At 46.7% G+C, this 14,556-nt stretch overlaps 1 protein-coding gene across 8 annotated transcripts in view; it reads left to right on the forward strand.

Moving 5' to 3' along the window:
- Nucleotides 1-14,556, forward strand: part of LOC119971908 (serine/threonine-protein kinase BRSK2) — a 1,145,911-nt gene that overhangs the window by 942,324 nt on the left and 189,031 nt on the right. The window lies entirely within an intron of this gene.

The raw sequence follows: 14,556 nt of genomic DNA on the forward strand, positions 1-14,556 counted from the left end.
AGAAGGGGTGGAATTTCTGAAGTGAGCTCAGGAAATCCTCATGGTGAGCAAGGGGCGGGATTCTCCGCCGGCGGGATTCTCAGTTTTGCCGGCACCCGGATGTTTCCCGACGGCGTGGGGCTGCCCCACCATGGGAAACGCCATTGATCGGTCGGCGTAACGGAGAATCCCGCCGGCGGGTCGAGGCAGAGAAGTGGCGCCGTGGGGAATCCAGCCCATGATTTTCTTCCACACAAAGACAGAAGGTGTGAAACAGCAATGTACCACAGATGCTGGAATCTGAAATTAAAAGCAGGAATGCTGGAAGTACTGAGCCGGTGTGGCAGCAATTGTGGAGATAGAAACAGATTTAACTTTCCAGGCCTCTGACCTTCCATAGAAGAAAGGAGGCTTTACTGGTCCTGGAAAATGAAGCGATCGATTGAAGAATGTCATATTGGGGAACATCGAGGGAGTAATGATCATAATATGACAAAATTTAGATTGATTACTGATATGGAGCAATCGCTAATTAAAATACTTAACTTGAGGAAGGCCAATTTCAACAAAACAAGAAGGGTAAATAGGAGTCAAAGACTGGCAGGTGGGAATAATTGAGCAATGGGTGACTGCTAAAGAGGAGATGGTTCAGGTACTGATCAAAGACTGAGTATAAAAGTGCAAAGAGAAGGAGTAAAATGAGAACAAAAGGGACAAAGAGGCAGAAGAAGAATGAATTTGCCGCCAACATATAAGGGAATCCAAAGATCTGCCTCAGGAATATTAACAATAAAACAATGTTAAACAAGGGAAAGGACTTTAGCAAAATTGTTATAACAAGGAGGTTGTCAGGATACTGGATGAAATAAAAAATATTTTTTTTATTTCTACGCCCTTTCCCCAATCTCGGGAGAAGGCTCCATCAGGCCCTGCCTCAGCTGTACGATGGTTTGAGACACACCTCCAGCATTTTGTTTCAGGAACATATGGAGAGAGAGGTCGGCTGTGCAGCTGGCAAGCTGCACACTGGTTTTCTCACCTGGTCCAGAACTTAGAAATAAAAATGGACAGTTTCACCCATTCTAAGCCTGTTCCTCTTTCTCCACACATGCTGCCTGACCTGTTGGGTATTTCTAGCATTTGTTTATTTTATTTCAAATGCAGCGGAAAATGATAGTGATGAGCTATATGCTCTAATCAATGTTTATGTGTAGTTTTTAATTTTCTGTCTTTGCTTTTACTCATTTGGTGCACAAGTCTCAACTTAAGGTGACACTTACCAGAAGATTTAGATAGATTTATTTCAAAAACTATTGGTCACAACTTGCCTTATTGAAAGCCGTAGATAATCTTGGTGGTTTGAAAAGGACAAGGCGATAAATCCTTTCAGTAACTGATACTAATCAGAATTCAAATAGTTCGCTGTCACTTTTTTAAAAAAATAAATCCGGTACATAGATGGATATATTGCATAGCATGTTGTATTTCAATTAAATGGATTGGTTTCTTGCTAAAGAAACGATTAAAGGGCAATTGATTAATTGTTGCGATAAAGTATTGGCTTTAGCTGGATCCATTTGTGTGTGAGCCAGTTTGTAACCTGCTACTAACAGTGACAGATTTAAAGAAGTCAATGCCAGCTTAAATCTTGGATGAGAAAGCTTCCTTTTTTCACAATACAGGTGCACAATAATGCTTGCATGTAACAGGTGGCATTCTTTACTCCTTGGAAAGTTAGAACCTTCGAACTATAGAAAGGTTAGGGTGCAGATAGAGGCCAGTCAGCCCATCTTGTCTGTGCTGGGCAAAAAAGAGAAAATAGAAACTTGCCACTCATTCGAATCCCATTTTCCATCAGTTGATCCGGAGCCTTGTAGGTTACAGCACTTCCGATGCAGATCCACCTCCTTTTTAAATGTGTTCAGCGTTTCAGCTTCAGCCATCAACTTACGCGGCGAGTTCCAGTCACCAAAATACACCTTATTAAAATCCACCTGCATATTCTGTGACTCAGGAAGAAGGAATAACATATAAATGTGGAGTAGACCATGAACAAAGTGCTCGACAAGAAATAGGAACAGGAGTAGGCTGCTGCACCATTTAATAAAATCATGGATGATTGAACACTCATTACGTCCTTTCCTGCCCTTATCTCCTCTAAAGATGCACTTTTACAGATTTCATCAGTGAACACAGAAGGTATTTATTAATAAGAATTGTATGGCCGCCTGTAGCTCGCTCCCAAAATGCTTCTGCCTAGGAGTCTCTCAGCATGGTGTGAGTCCACACTTTGAGTCCCAATTGGTCAAGTCCTTAAAGGGTCAATCGTCACATCTTTGTAGCACTTAATTCCCAATCCCGGACCCCTCCCCACACCCCAATTCACTATGAGGGTGTCCCCCCCCCCCCCCCAAGTCCCCCCGTCCCCCCCAACAGCCGTGGAGGGCACCCCCGGCCTCGTGCAAAATGCCAGCTTGGCAGTGAGAACCTGGCATCCTGGCAGTGCCCTTGTCAGCTGGCAGTGTCACCTTTGATTTGAGTTGATTTATTATTGTCACATTCATTAGCATACAGTAAAAAGTATTGTTTCTTGCATGCTGTAAAAACAATGCATACCGTACATAGGGAAGGAAGGAGAGACTGCAGAATATAATGTTACAGTTACAGCAAGGTGGAGAGAAAAGATCAACTTAATACGAGGTAGGTCCATTCAAAAGTCAGATGGCAGTAGGGAAGAAGCTGTTCTTGAGTCGGTTGGTACGTGACCTCAAACTTTGGTATCTTTGTCCTGACGGAAGAAGGTGGAAGAGAGTATGTCCGGGGTGCGTGGGGTCCTTAATTATGCTGGCTGCCTTTCCGAGGCAGCGGGAATTGTAGATAGTGTCGATGGATGGGAGGCTGGTTTGGGTGATAGACTGGGCTACATCCACAACCTTTTGTAGTTTCCTGCGGTATGCGAACTGTAGTGGATCAAGGCAATCTGGGAGGCTGGAGTTGATTCGTCCCATGACTAATCTTTCGGAGCACTTCATGATGATGGATGTCAGAGCCACTGGACGATAGTCATTAAGGCACGCTGCTTGACTTTTGTTTGGTACAGGAATGATGGTCGTCTTCTTGAAGCAGATAGGGACCTCAGATTGTTGTAAAGAGAGGTTGCAGATGTCTGTGAATACCCCCGCCAGCTGATCCGTGCAAGACCTGAGTGCTCATCCGGGCCAGTGCCTTTCCGAGGGTTGACCTTCGAGAATGCTGCTCTGGCGTCTGCAGTGGTGATCTCAGATACAAGTTCATCCGAGGCTTCTGGGGTGGAGGGATCGCTTTCGCTGAACTTTTGCTCAAAGCCGGCATAGAATGCGTTGAGCTCACCAGGGAGGGGTCCATTGGAGCCAACGATTTTACATGCCTTCATCTTGTAGCTCGTTAGGTCTTGCAGACCTTGCCATAGGCGGCGGGGATCCGTATGGCTAGCCTGGGACTCAATCTTGGTTCCGTACTGTATTTTGGCATCTTTGATGGATTTCCTTAGATCATATCTGGCTTTCTTGTAGAGGTCAGGGCCGCCTGACTTGAACGCCTCAGACCTAGACTTCAATCACTGTTCATCAGTGAACAGGATATCCCTGTTCATCCAGGGTTGCCGGTTGAGAAATAGGCGGATTTGCTTCTTTGGCACACAGTCCTCTACACACTTACTAATGAAGTCAGTTACTGTCGTGGCGTACTCGTTCAGGATGGTCACGGAGTTTTAAAATGCTAACCAGTCCACTGACTCTAAGCAGCCCCGTATGAGATCATCCGATTCCTCAGACCAACATTGCACCACTTTCTTTAACGGATTCTCTCGCTTCAGTTTTTGCTTATTAGCCGGGAGCAGGAGCACAGTTCTTAGTTCTCTTTGAAAAGAGTGTCTGGCTTTAAGTTTGCCTGGTTTGTTTCCTAGAGATTGGACATTAGCTCGGAGTAAGCTAGGCAGAGGGGCTTTGGGGCCGCGTTGTTTCACTCTCAACTGCAGGCCTGCACGTTTTCCACGCTCCCTGCGTCGGTAGGTGGGTCTGCGCAGTCGAGCGTTCTGGGTCGCTGTTGGGCTGCGGTTTGTCTTCACAGGTTGGTAGATGTCCAGACCACGCTCCAGCGTTGATGGGGTGACGGCTGGTAAGTGGATGGCGTCTGTGGGATTGCGGATGCGGATGAGGCAATGGCCGGGTCCATGTGTTGGGTTCCGCAGGGTCCTTTCCAGATCGCAGTCACAGTTCTCCGGGTCAGTGAGGTTGGAAGCTGGGGGGGGGGGGGGGGGGGGGGGGGGGCTGCAGCTGCTGGAATGCTGGTCTAGTTGTTGGACAGCAGCAGAGTGGAGGCACCTAGGCACCTGAGTAGTGCCATGCTGGCACTGAAATGGCACTGCCAGTGTGCCAGGCTGGCAGGGCCTGGGTGGCACCTGCAGTGCCAGGGTGTCACCCTGCCAAGAGGACAAGCTTCTGGGGGCCTCCAATACCCTGGGAGACATCCAGAAGTGCAGTTCCATCTGGTCTCCATCTGAATTTCCATTCACATTGGCCGCTTCCCCACAGTTGTCCCTCTCAACTCCATCTGAATAAAGCGCCTCAACCCTTGAGATCCTCAGCGGCAGCATGAACATAGAACATAGAACATAGAACAGTACAGCACAGAACAGGCCCTTCGGCCCTCAATGTTGTGCCTAGCCATGATCACCCTACTCAAACCCACGTATCCACCCTATACCCATAACCCAACAACCTCCCCCTTAACCTTACTTTTATTAGGACACTACGGGCAATTTAGCATGGCCAATCCACCTAACCCGCACATCTTTGGACTGTGGGAGGAAACCGGAGCACCCGGAGGAAACCCACGCACACAGGGGGAGGACGTGCAGACTCCACACAGACAGTGACCCAGCCGGGAATCGAACCTGGGACCCTGGAGCTGTGAAGCATTTATGCTAACCACCATGCTACCCTGCTACCCTGACTCCCCCCAACAACGAGGAGTGAAGGCATTCTGACCTCACAGGGAACGACACGCTGCCACCCGTCATCTACTGAACGGGGTTACTGATGAGCGACTTCACCATTACACCTTCCCTTGGGGGCTTCACCTGTGTCACTTCTCTTTTATGGAGACGTGAGAATTGACTTTGGTGTTCAATGCTTGGGGACTTGGCCGAGGGTTAACAATTGGATAAAATCCTGCACACTCATGCATTGCAATTCTGACTAAATGGACACAATTGATTTGTCAGGGAAAGTAAGGGAAAGTAAGATTAGGCAACTGGCTTCCCGTAGTGGCAGGCAAGGCAGTTTTGAGTTGCATATCTCAGGAAAGATGTGCTGGCCTTGGAGAGGGTCTGGAGGAGGTTCACAAGAATGATCCCCAGAATGAAGGACTTGTCATATGAGGAGCGGTTGAGTACTCTGGCTCTGTACTCGATGGAGTTTAGAAGGATGAGGTGGGATCTCATTTAAACTTACAGAATACTGAGAGGCCTGGATAGAGTGAATGTGAAGAGGATGTCTCCACTGGTAGGAGGGACTAGACCCCGAGGGCACACCTCAGACTGAAGGGACGATCTTTTAAAGCTTAGATGAGGAGAAATTTCTTCAGCCAGAGGGTGGTGAATCTGTGGAACTCATTGCCGCAGAAGGCTGTGGAGGTCAAATCACTGAGTGTCTTTAAGACAGAGATGGATCGGTTCTTAATTGAGAAGGGGATCAGAGGCAATGGGGAGAAGGCAGGAGAATTGGGAAGAGAAGCATATCAGCCATGATTGATTGGTGGAGCAGACCCAATGGGCCGAATGGCTTAAGTCTGCTCCTATGTCTTCTGGCCTTTTGGACTGTGCTCAAGCTTGCAAAACTCATAACATAGTGTCCATCAAATGTGATTCTGCGATTGGACAACACCTAGTAAACAATCCAGCAACCAATTTAAGGTTATCAGTCAGGCTCGCAATGTGGCTCACTTACTTGTACTTACACTTACTAGAAATTAACAAAGCCTGCATTCATTAATCATTATACAAAAGCACAAAAAGATAATTTAGCACTAATAGTGAATAATGCTGATGAGCTCTAACATTCTAATGAAATACATGACCGAAAGAAGTATTACGGTATCAAAAGAACTGGATTCTCCACCGACAGAATCCGCTGCTTTGCCGGCAGCGCACTCGCACTAGCGGATTTCCCGATGGCATGGGTGTGCCCACAATGGGAAATCCCATTGGCCGGCTGCCGGATAGAGGATCCTGCAGCCAGCGGCAACGCGCGCACCAGAAAAAGGGTGCGGCGGGACAGAGAATCCTGCCCCATATCTTTGAGTTTGTTGACAAACCTCACCTGATCTTAGTTTCTCAAAGAAGTACTTCATGGATCCTTCACCACGATACCCTATTTCATTGGATAGAAGGTTCAATAGCAAATCATTGATAATCAGCATCTTACACACATCTAACAATCACACTGAACACTTCAACCATATTGAATAAGTTAAAAAAATAGCAATAGAGATGTGCTGTGTGAACCCCTGAATATAAAGAACTGTGTGTATCAGCATGCTGAGGATTCTAGATTGTCAGTATCTATTTTTTCCCTTGCCTTTAGATTTTACAAAAGGCAAGAAGAATAACAATTAAGTCTAAATAATTCACAGCACATTGGCTATGGTGTTTGATTCAAAGCAATGATTGAAGATTCAAGCCAGAAACTATTTGCTTGAGAAACCAAAGAATAAGTAAGAGAATAATGTAAACGGGAAACAGTGAATATGCGATGCCTAGCTCAGGTTTCAGAAGAGTACACACCTTTGAAGATATGGAAAGTTGGGGTGGTGGGGCTTTTCCTAGTTATGAGCTCTTACAGAGATCTTTTTTCACTTATCTTTGCCTGGGATAAACTTTTCCTGAATCACTGGAGACTGGAATCACGTGTAGGCCAGACCACGCAAGAATAGTGGACATTTTTCCTTGAATGTATCAGTGAATGAGTTTGGTCTTTAATGCCAAAGGACTACCAGATTGAATGAATTCACTTCAATAATTACCATACTGGGATTGTCAACTGAGCTGGATTGGATTAGATTTTGTTTATTGTCACATGTACCAAGGTACAGTGAAAAGTGTTTTTCTGTGAGCAGCTCAATAGATCATTAAGTACATGGGACGAAAAGGATATAAAAGTAAATACATAATAGGGCAACATAAGGTACACAATGTAACTGGATAACACTGGCATCGGGTGAAGCATACGGGGGTGTAGTGTTCATGAGGTCAGTCCATAAGAGGAGTTTAGGAGTCTGGTAACAGCAAGGAAGAAGCTGTTTTTGAGTCTGTTCGTGCTTGTTCTCAGACTTTTGTCTTCCTGCCCGATGGAAGAAGTTGGAAGAGTGAGTAAGCTGGGTGGGAAGGGTCTTTGATTATGCTACCCATTTTACCCAGGCAGCGGGAGGTGTAAATAGAGTCAATTAATGGGAGGCAGGTTTGTGTGATTGACTGGGCTGTGTTCACAACTCTCTGAAGTTCCTTGTGGTCTTGGGCCGAGGAGTTGCCATACCAGGCCGTGTTGCAGCCAGATAGGATGCTTTCTATGGTGCATCTGTAAAAGTTGGTCAAACTTAATGTGGAGATGCCGAACTTACTTAGTTTCCTGAGGAAGTATAGGCGCTGTTGTGCCTTCTTGGTGGTACCATCGATGTGGGTAGACCAGGACAGATTTTTGGAGATGTGTACCCCCATGGAATTTGAAACTGCTAACCATCTGGTTGCAAGAGGGCTGGTTTAGCACACTGGGCTAAATTGCTGCCTTGTAATGCAGAATAAGGCAGCAGTGCGGGATCAATTCCAGTACCAGCCTCCCCAAACAGGCGCTGGAATGTGGCGACTAGGGGCTTTTCACAGTAACTTCATTGAAGCCTACTTGTGACAATAAGTGATTATTATTATCTCCACCTCGGCCCCGTTGATGCTGACAGGGGTGGGTACAATATTTTGCTTCCTGAAGTCAATGACCAGCTCTTTAGTTTTGCTGGTATTGAGGGAGAGATTGTTGTTGCTGCACCACTCCACTAGGTTCTCTATCTCCCTCCTGTATTCTGACTCGTCGTTATTCGAGATGTGGCCCATGATTGTGTCGTCAGCAAACTTGTAGATGGAGTTGGAACCAAATTTTGCCACGCAGTCGTGTGTGTACAGGGAGTATAGTAGGGGGCTAAACAAGCAGCCTTGCGGGGCCCCGGTATTGAGGACTATCGTGGAGGAGGTGTTGTTGTTTATTCTTACTGATTGTGGTCTGTGGGTCAGAAAGTCGAGGATCCAGTTGCAGAGTGAGGAGCCAAGTCCTAGGTTTTGGAGCTTTGATATGAGCTTGGCTGGGATTATGGAGTTGCTAGATCATTACCACAAACATTAGGCTACTGTACCCGTTTTAGATTGAATTAAAGTGAGATATATAATTTGCCATGTCATTATACATTTTCACGAGGTGAATCATGTCATAGTAAATAATGGGCATCACTGTCCTTGTGAATATTCTTGTTTAATCTATCAGCATGGCTTTGGAAGGCACATAGGAATCAGATATTGCCACCAGATGGGGCAGCACGGTAGCATGGTGGTTAGCATAAATGCTTCACAGCTCCAGGGTCCCAGGTTCGATTCCCGGCTGGGTCACTGTCTGTGCGGAGTCTGCACGTCCTCCCCGTGTGTGCGTGGGTTTCCTCCGGGTGCTCCGGTTTCCTCCCACAGTCCAAAGATGTGCGGGTTAGGTGGATTGGCCATGCTAAATTTCCCGTAGTGTCCTAAAAAAGTAAGGTTAAGGGGGCAGTTGTTGGGTTACGGGTATAGGATGGATACGTTGCTCGGCACAACATCGAGGGCCGAAGGGCCTGTTCTGTGCTGTACTGTTCTATGTTCTATGTTCTAGATGTAACCTAGAAGGATTAAATGATCCTGTTGCTCCACCATTTTATTAGATCAAAGTTGATCTGTACCTGAGTAATGTTTATTTGCCTTTTTTCCACAATCCATTGATAGCTTCATAATTTCCCAATCTTTGAACTTTTAATTGACTCAGCACCCATATTCTTCTGTAGGAAGAGTGGCACGTACCCTTTATATGGAAAAAGTGCTTCCTTATTTTAGTCTGAAGTGGTCTAACAGCTCTAACTTGAGAACAATGCCTTCTTGTTCTGGATACAGCTCCCACAATCCCCCCATCACCCCCACCCACCCGTCCTAGAGGAAATGGTATCTTGTGGTGAATGTAACTTCGTAATTCACACTGTATTTACCAATACCATTGTAAGCGCAGTAACATTATCCGACCACTAGGGGGAGTAGCTCTGGGAATGCTCAGGAGTTTGTACAGGACTCCACCCTTGGCTCCGCCCACGACTCCTCACTCTGGACTGCTGTATAAATACCCTTGTCCAGACCCAGCCTGCAGTTCATCGAGAGTTCAACGGGTAACAGGCTGGCTCTGTAGTAAGTAGATTAAAACCACTGTTCATATCTTAAAGCACGTGTCTAGTGAATTGATGGTTCCATCATATCTCTCTCCAACCTACTGAATACTTCATTTTTAAACACTTCAATTAAACACAAACTTCCAAGCTCAAGGGAACACAAAGCAAGTTTGTGTAACTTTTCCTCATAATTTAACCCTTTGAGTTCCAATACTATACTGGTGAATCTGCACTGTACACCTTCAGTACACCTTCCCTGAAGCCCAGGGCCCAAAAGCGAATGTCATACTCCATCAGCTCTCAGTCATTTGTATTCATGACGCTCGTAACTCATAGTTTCCCCACAGATTCTAATCTATGTGGGGAAATTATTCACCGTCGACCCAGGATGGTAAAGATGAAAAATAACAATCGAGGACTCTTCTGAGGTCTCGTTTTTGTTCATGCATAATCTGAGTTTATTCAGAAAATATTCAAGTTTTCTTCTTCGGATCCAAGATGAAAGCACACTTTCCCACATTGAACCCCTGTCAACAGAGCTTTGCTTACTTACTTTGCCTGTCTGTGCCCTTTTACACAAGAACAAAAGAATTAGGATCAGGAGTAGGCAATTTACCTCTTCGAGCCGACTCCACCATTCAATACGATCATGACTGGTCTCCTCTCGGTCCCATCTCCACTTTGCTGCCCATTAAAAATCTGTCTACCTCCTCCTTAAATTCACTCACAGTCTCGGAATTCACTGCATTCTGGGGTACTGAATTCCACAGACTCGTCTCCCTCCGAGAGAAGTAATTTCTTTTTCATCTCTATTTTAAATTTGCTACCCCCGATCTCAAAGCTATACCCATTCTAGATTACCCTACAAGAGGAAGCATCCACTCTACGTCCACTTTGTCAATACCTTTTATCACTTTATATACCTTATTTAGATCTCCTCTTATTCTTCTAAACTCTAGAGAGTATAGGCCTAAACTGTTCAATCTCTTTTCATAAGGCAAACCCATCATCTCTGGAATCAATCTAGTGAACCTCCTCTAAACTGCCTCCAAAGCCACAACATCTTGCCTCAAATAAGGGGACCAAAACTGTTCACAATACTCCAGATACAGTCTCAATAATGCCTTGTACAGTTGCATCAGCAGTCCATTATCTTCATACTCTAGTCCTTTACCTAGAAAAGCCAAAATTCCATTTGCCTTCCTTACTACCTGCTGACTCTGCATACTAGTTTTCTGAGATTCATGCAAGAGGACACCCAGATCCCTCTGCAATGAAGCACTCTGAAGTTTCTCCCCGTTTAGATAATAAGTTGCCTTTCCATTTTTCTGACCAAAATGGATAACCTCACTATTATCCACGTTAAATACCATCTGCCAAATTTTGGCCCTCTCATCTAACCTATCTATATACATTTCTAAATTTCTTATTTCCTCATTGCAACTTACTGTCCCACCTTTTGTAGTTTCCTGCTCGCTAACAAATTACAATGGGCGGGATTCTCTGATCCTGAGGCTAAGTGTTGACGCAGTCGTAAACATCGTTGCGTTTCTCAACGGCATCAACATGGGCTCATGGGCAGCGATTCTGACCCCTACAGGGGGCCAGCACGGCACTGGAGCGACCCACGCCGCTCCAGCTGCCGCTCCCGGTCTGCACATGCGCAGTGGGACTGGCGCAATTGCTGCGCATCCGCGATGGCTCCCTTCTACGTGCCCGCCCCGACGCAACATGGCGTAGGGCTACAGGGGCCGGCGAAGAACAAAAGAGGCCCCGAGCCCGAGACGCCCGCCGGCCGATCGGTAAGCTCCGATCGCGGGCCAGGCCACAGTGGAGGCCCCCTCCCCGGGTCGGACCCCCCCCCAACCAGGCCGCCCCCGGATCCATTCATGCCGAGGTCCCGCCGGGTAAGACCAAGTGTGAACAGAGCCGGCGGGACTTGGGTTTTTTTGTCCGGCCGCTCGGCCCATCCCGGACTGAGAATCGCCGGGAGGGGACCACGTAGAGTGGCCCCCGACCGGCGCTGCGCTGGTGCCAATTCTCAGTCGGTGGACTGGCATCGGGGCGGCATCGCGCAATTCGCGCCCGTCCTGGCGATTCTCCGGCCTGGCCTGGGCTGAGAGAATCCTGCCCAATCTCTACAAATCTAGTGTCATTTGAAAACCTGGCTACTCAAGTCTTCAGTCCTTCTTCGTTTGATCTGTACGGTGAAAAATTGAAGACCAAGCACAGATCTGGGGGACACAATTATCAAATAGAGTTGACCAGGGAGAACCGGTGGATGTGGTTTATTTAGATATTCAGGAGACTTTTGAAAAGTCTTGCGTAGCAGATTATTATGTAAAGTTAAAGCACATGGGATTATGGGTAGTGTCTTAATAATAATCTTTATTATTGTCACAAGTAGGCTTGGATTAACTCTGCAATGAAGTTACTGCGGAAATCGCCTGGTCGCCACATCCCGGTGCCTGTTCGGGTACACAGAGGGAGAATTCAGAATGTCCAAATTACCTAACAGCACGTCCTTCGGGACTTGTGGGAGGAAACTGGAGCACCTGGAGAAAACCTAGGCAGATAGGGGGAGAACGTACAAACTCTGCACAGACAGTGACCCAAGCCGGAAATCAAACCTGGGACCCTAGCGCTGTGAAGCACCAGTGCTAACCACTGTGCTACCGTGCTGCCCTTTTTAAAAATAATAATCTTTATTATTCAGATGGATAGAAAGCTGGTAAGCAGACAGGAAGCAAATATTTGAAATAAATGGGTATTTTTATGATTGGCAGGCAGTGACAAGTGAGGTACCAAAGGGATCTGTGTTAGGACCCCAACTGTTCACATTATATATTAATGATTTGGACAAGGGAACTAAATGCATTATCTCCAGATTTTCAGACGATACAAGGTTGGGGGGAGGGTGAGCTGTGAGGAGGATGCAGAAATGCTTCAGTGGGATTTGGACAGGCTGAGTGAGTGGGCAGATGCAGTAGAATGTGGCTCAATGTGAGGTTATCTGCATCGGTAGCAAAAATTGGAAGGTAGATTATTATTTGAATGGGTGTAAATTGAGAAAGGTGAATACTCGCTGATAGTAAACAGGTACAGGAGGCAGTAATGAAGGCAAATGATATGTTGGCTTTCATAGTGAGAGGATTTGAGTATAGGATTAGAGATGTTTTACTACAATTGTATAGGGCATTTGTGAGGCCACACCTGGAGTATTGTGTGAAGTTTTGGCGTCTTTATCTGAGGAAGGATGTTCTTGCTATGGAGGGAGTTCAGTGAAGGTTTACTCGGCTGATTCCTGGAATGGTGGGACTGTCATCTGAAGAGAGACTAAATTGGTTAGAATTATATTCATTGAAGTTTAGAAGAGTGAGAGGGTGTCTCATAGAAACTTACAAAATTCTAACAGGATTAGACAGGGTAGATTCAGAAAGAATGTTCCCGATGGTGGGGGAGTCCAGAGCTAATGGTCATAATTTGAGGATAAACATGGAACATAGAACTTATAGTACAGAAGGAGGCCATTTGGCCCATCGAGTCTGCACCAGCCCATGGAAAGAGCACCCTACCTAAGTCCACACCTCCACCCTATCCATGTAACCCCGTAACAGCATTTAGTCTTTTGGATACTAAGTGCAATTTAGCATGGCCAATCCACCTAACCTGCACATCTATGGGCTGTGGGAGGAAACCGGAGCAGCCGGAGAAAAACCAACGCAGACACAGGGAGAACGAGCATACTCCACACAGACAGTGACCCAAGCTAGGAATCGAACCCGGGTCTCCGGACCTGTGAAGCAACTGTGCTAACCACTATGCTACCATGCCGTCCTGAGGGGTAAACCTTTCAGGACTGAAGTGAGGAGAAATCTATTCACCCAGAGAGTGGTGAAACTGGGGAATTCACTACCACAGAAAGTAGTTGAGGCAAAAACTTTGTGTAATTTCAAGAAGGAATTAGATATTGCTCTTGGGGCTAAAGAGTTCAAGGGATATGAGGGGAAGGTGGGATCAGGGTATTGTACTTGGTGATCAGCCATGATCGTAATGAATGGCGTAGCAGGCCTGAAGGGCCGAATATCCTCCTCCTGCTTCTATTTTCTCTGTATGTTCCTATGTTAATCTCACCAATTGGCAGTGGTTGAAATAAATCCACCTGTTTACCTTCCAGTAATTCCTTCATGTACTATTCCTAAGTACTCTGGGCGTGGGGCAGAATATTTTGTTGCTGACGATTCATAGATAAATGCATAAATATAAAATATATTGGTAATTGAGCGACTGGATCGCGAGACGGGTCATCTGGACTCGAAACGTTTGCTCTTTTCTCTCCCTGCAGATGCTGCCAGACCTGCTGAGATTTTCCATCATTTTCTCTTTGGTTCCATTGTAGTCTAAATGCTTCAACGTAATACAATGGCAAATCTTAAACTTAAGCTACTTTTATATGGCCGGAAGTTGTCCAGCCCACCACAAGCCAAATCAAAATAGTTGGGACTCACAGAGATTCTCTGCTAGGTAGACTCACCTTACCAGCTGCTCTTGTGTGAGTTTTGCACAGTGAAAAGAGTGCAAGAACGGACTTCCAAAAGCAGTAATTTACTCCACCAAAGGACAACTGCAAACTTTTCTTTTGCTGTCTTCATCACAGAATCAGGTGGACAGTCAACATCTTTTCCCAAAGATAGAGGAGTCTAGATCTAGATGGCATAGGTTTCCAAGCTGTAAATATCTATGACTCTCTGGGCGGGATTCTCCGACATCCCGCCAGGTTGGAGAATCCCCGGGGGGCGGCGTGAATCTCGCCCCGCCATTCCGACGCCGGCAGTCGTATTCTCCGGTGCCGGTTTTCGGGCGTGGGCAGGGACCACGCCACGCCGGTCGGGGGCCATTGGCAGCGGCCCCCCCCCCCCGGCAATTCTTCAGGCCCCGATTGGCCGAGTGGCCATCTATTTTCGGCCAGTCCCGCCGGCGTGGATTGGACATGGTCCCACACGGCGACACCTGGCAGGTAAATTGGCTGGTGCTGTTCTCGGAGTGGGCGGGGTTTGGGGATCCGACCCCGGGGTGGGGGGCTCCCACGGTGGCCTG

Source organism: Scyliorhinus canicula, chromosome 9 (genome assembly GCF_902713615.1).
Source record: "Scyliorhinus canicula chromosome 9, sScyCan1.1, whole genome shotgun sequence".
Classification (NCBI taxonomy): domain Eukaryota; kingdom Metazoa; phylum Chordata; class Chondrichthyes; order Carcharhiniformes; family Scyliorhinidae; genus Scyliorhinus; species Scyliorhinus canicula.